The sequence below is a fragment of the Furipterus horrens genome, unplaced genomic scaffold, assembly GCF_987537825.1.
Source record: "Furipterus horrens unplaced genomic scaffold, mFurHor1.1.pri manual_scaffold_5, whole genome shotgun sequence".
Classification (NCBI taxonomy): Eukaryota; Metazoa; Chordata; class Mammalia; order Chiroptera; family Furipteridae; genus Furipterus; species Furipterus horrens.
In genome coordinates, this window is record NW_028327175.1 from 7,806,524 (window position 1) to 7,811,179 (window position 4,656).

The window sequence follows — 4,656 nt, forward strand, 5'->3', positions numbered from 1 at the left end:
CCCCGTGCAACCACCCGCTCTTCTCTAGAGAGCCCAAGCCTTCCCTCCCTCTGTGATTCTGCTGCGCAGGATCTTCCCCCAAGTTCCCCCATGCCCACACCCGCCATGCTTCACTTTGAGTATGAAGCACCATCTCTTAATGCTCCCCTAAACAGATTCAAGTTCAAGTCCTAGTGGACCTTCACAGTTAAAGGTTATACCTGCCTCTCATAATCCCATTAGGACCGTAGATGTGTTTTTATTGTAGCATCTATCACATTGCTATGACATGTTGAAGGCAGATACTGTTCCTTTTTTTTCTGAGCCCTAGCAAACTGCATTATACCTGCCTAGCTGTTGTTAATAAATACTGTAGTTGCAATGTACTACAACTAACCTAAGGGAATATTAGGCTGCATTAATAGCAGTGGAGTGCTCAGAATTTTTTACCTCTGGTCACCATATTTAGAGGAAGACACTGAGGAAGTGTAATGTCCACCTGACAGTGTCAGGTGTACTAACACCGTGATGTCCTTGAGAAGAAAAGGCTAAGAGGACCCAACTCCCTTAGAATCTGAAAGGCTGCAGAGGAAGAAGCAGTTGACAAGTAACTGCTGAGCGTCTTCACCGCAGTGTTGGGTCATCCTGGTATGTCTTCATCAGCGCTGAAAAGTACTGTAACTTATTTGTACTAATAAAAGCTGAAGTACTGAAGTCTGAAAACAATTTACTTGTCCTTCACCTTAAACTAGAGTGGCTTCAAGGCCTCTTCTCTAATGTCACTCCTGCCTACTTATATTCCAGTTTACTTCGCTATATTAGGGGCTGAGATACAACAGATGGGTCTGGAAACTGGGTAGAAGCCACAGTCTACCTTATCTTTGCATCTATACTGGGAGTTGTTGAGCATGTGAATATTATCTATTCGGGGAGGAGCAGGGAGAGGACTCAGAACTGCTGTCTTAGATTAGAAGCTCCTCCAGAGCAGGGAACATGACTTGTCATTTTGTTTTCTGTCCACAGTGTCTGGCAGTTATCAGATGCTTGGAGTGAAGGTCTGGGGAATGGATCAATGGGAGAATAAAAGGAAGAGAGAGTGGGAGAAAACGTGACTTTTTTTTTGAAAGGAATAAAGGGAAAAAGCAAAGAAAGGCTTATTTTATAACTTTCTTAGAAACATTCAGTTTTTAATGGGACAAGAAAAAACACAGCAGTAAAAGCTGCTTAAACAGACTTTGGGAAAATGGGACTACATCAAAGTAAAGAGTTTCTGCTCAGCAAAAGAAAACATCAGCAAGATGAAAAGGGAACCAACCATATGGGAAAATATATTTGCCAATGATACCTCAGACAAGAGATTGATCTCCAAAATATATAAAGAACTTACATGTCTCAACACCAAGAAGACAGACAGCCCAATTAAAAAATGGGCAAAGGACCTGAACAGACACTTCTCCAAGGAGGACATACAGAGGGCCCATAGGCATATGAAAGAATGCTCAACATCACTAGCCATCAGAGATGAAAATTAAAACCACAATGAAATACCACTTCACACCGGTCAGAATGGCCCTCATCAACAAATCAACAAACAAGTGCTGGTGAGGATGGGGAGAAAAGGAAACCCTACTGCACTGTTGGTGGGAATGCAGACTGGTGCAGCCACTATGGGAAACAGTATGGAATTTCTTCAAAAAACTGGAAATGGAATTGCCTTTTGATCCAGTTATTCTATTGCTAGGATTATACCCGAAGAATCCTGAAACACCAATTCAGAAGAACCTATGCACCCCAATGTTCATAGCAGCACTATTTACAATAGCCAAGTGCTGGGCACAGCCTAAGTGCCCATCTGTGGATGAGTGGATCAAAAACCATGGTACATTTACACAATGGAGTACTATGCAGCAGAAAGAGAGAAGGAACTCCTGCCATTTGCGACAACATGGATGGAACTAGAGAGAATTATGCTGAGTGACATAAGCCAGGCAGTGAAAGACAAATACCATATGATCTCACCTAATACAGGAAACAAAACAAAAAAGAAACAAACAAAGACTATGAGAGACTGGATAAGATAACTTCTAAGTTCCTAGTCAATTCTTTGATCCATGATTTTAGGTTTTATTTCTCCAACAATGCTTTTGAGTGAATAGTGGCCTTTAACAAATATTTATTAAATGGAATTATAATCTAAAATATCCCCAAAACAGAAGCAAACTGAGGTTTCTGATATAAAAAAGTTTACATTCCTTTCTGAACTGGGTCTGCATAGTTTCAGGAAGAGATTGGCAGGCTGTCTGCAAAATTCAGCCTCCGTTTGCTCCCTCGTTAAGATTCTCTGTGGCTTCACTGGAACTGAACAGACTGAGGAACCTTGTGATTTTTTATTTTAGGCTAAAAGAAATAACAGATACAAATTTGAAGTAATTTATTTTTGGGGGTGGGGGGGAGAATTAAAGGGTTGGTCCCCCCCCCCCCCCTTTAAGAGAATCCAGAGAGCTCCTTCTGCTTTGTAGAGATGCCAAAAGCCCGAGCTGGAGAAATTCACAAGGCAAACCAATGAAGGTGAAGAAACCAGAAAGCAAAAAATCAAAACATTAACCATTGCCCCCTTCTAAATAGCTCCGTAATCAAAGATCTCTTAATTTTTTGGACATTCAAAATATAAGCAGTCCATACCAAAGCAGGAACTGATGTTCACTCCAAGGATAGTTGTAACTGTTCTCTGCTTATCTGAAGTAATTCTAAGTTAAAGGCTTTTGCTTCCCTGGCAGTACCTTGCTTGAAATGAAGCAGTGCTTAATTCATGTTGCTTTGATTTCATAAATAAAAAGCCTACACAAATCAGGCCAGTTTGGCAACTTTCATTGGAAGAAAATAACATTTTTAGTTTTTTACTTTTTTATTTTATTTTCATGAAGAGTCCAACTCTTTGCCCATTGACACTGGCCCAAATGCAATGACATTGCAGAACTGAGGTCATATACACTGTTCTTTAGTCTTTTTTTGGACACTAGATTCTGCCCATGTCGAGCAATAAACTCACTTAAAAATTCCTTTTTAAAAAGTTTACCCAAAAATATATTTATTAAAAATAAGTATACTTTCTCTACTTCCCCTGTGATGTGGCACAACGCCATTTATACAGATACTAGTCCAACTCTTACTCATTTCAAGCACAATAAATATTTGTCCACTCCTCGTGTTTGGCTTCCAGTCCGCAGACTTTATAGAGGGCAGTCCTCACGTTCATGGCCTGGAGTTTGCGCTCACTAGTTCAGAGGCCCCCAGGCAGGCTACACAGTGTGACAGTGGGTAGCCTCTTGTTCGTACAGAATGAATTCGTCATAAATTTACCACGTCGAGAATTCCAGATAAAGCGTTTCAGCCTTCTTCACTTGCAGACCACTAGAAATACGGTGGGGATTCACAGCACCCTCATAAGCTGCGTGTTGTTAACAGAATAAAATGTACGAAAGACGTCTGTCCTGGGGGAAAAAGATGTAATCAAGATGCTTGGATGAGAAAAGGCACATTCTCCTCAAGTTCACAGGGACATCCCTTCAGTGAATACGAAACTGAAAGTGCTTTAACACTTGATAAGAATCCAGCCCCTGAGCTGCCACAAGGACTCCCGAAGAGGACAGGCTCCCACGTGCCCCACGCGCCCCGGGGAGTTCGTGCGGTGACAGCCAAGCCTCCTGGACCAGAAGGCAATGAAGTCCCAAAGGCAGAGCTGTTTCAGGTTGAAAAGTGCAAATCATTTTTAGTTAACGGTGGCGAGGAAGTGTTCTCCTTAAAATGCATGTTCAATGCCGGTCATTTTTCCTGGCTAAAAAACATTGTCGACGGATCCGCTGGATGCAGCTGTAAGCGTTCTCGTCGGGTCCGTGCCAGTCTCCACTTCTTCGGTGTCTAAACCATTCCCCCCCGTACATCAGACGGCCGGCTCACATCCCGGTCCTCGAACACACGTATCCCCAGCCTGGTCCCTCCAACAGAGCTCGCTTTGGGGAGGAAATTTCAGGAGAGCGTCCAAGTAGAAGCAAGACCCACAACGCTCCTTGGGCAGTCGCGGTGCCCAAGGGCAACTTACTGGTTCAAAGTTAAAAAAAAAAAAAAAAAAAAAAAAAGGAGCGGCGAGAGGGGGTGGGGGACTCATCAGAGAGGCAACCGACCCCTGTCCTTGGCTGCGGGGCTCTCCCCGCGCAGGGAACACGCAGAGGTTGGCAGGCCGTGCCGGGCGGTGCCCACCCCCGCGCTCCCACGCAGGCGGCACTAGGAACGGGCCGCACGTGGGCCCCGCCCGGGCGGGCTGCAGCCGCCGAAGAGGGGCCCCCGGCCCAGCAGAAGCCACTGGGGGGACCCCTGCGGGAAGAGGCCCGGCCCGAGGGGAGGGAGCCCGGAGGGGCGGGCGCCCCGCCAGCCAGCCAGCCAGCCCCGTCCCGCGCGCAGGTGGGCGGGCGCCGCGCGGCACAGATGCGGGCGAGCGCGGGAGACGGTTCCCGCCCCGCCAGGGGGAGCGTCTGCGCCGGCGGCGGCGGCGGCGGCGGCGGCGGCGGCGGCCGGGAGTCCGCGGGCGGCGCTGGGCGGCGGCCGGCGGCGGGGCCCCCCTCCCGCGGCCCCACACCCCCGCCTGCCCCCGGCGCGGCCCTGCCCGCCCCCTCCGCCCCC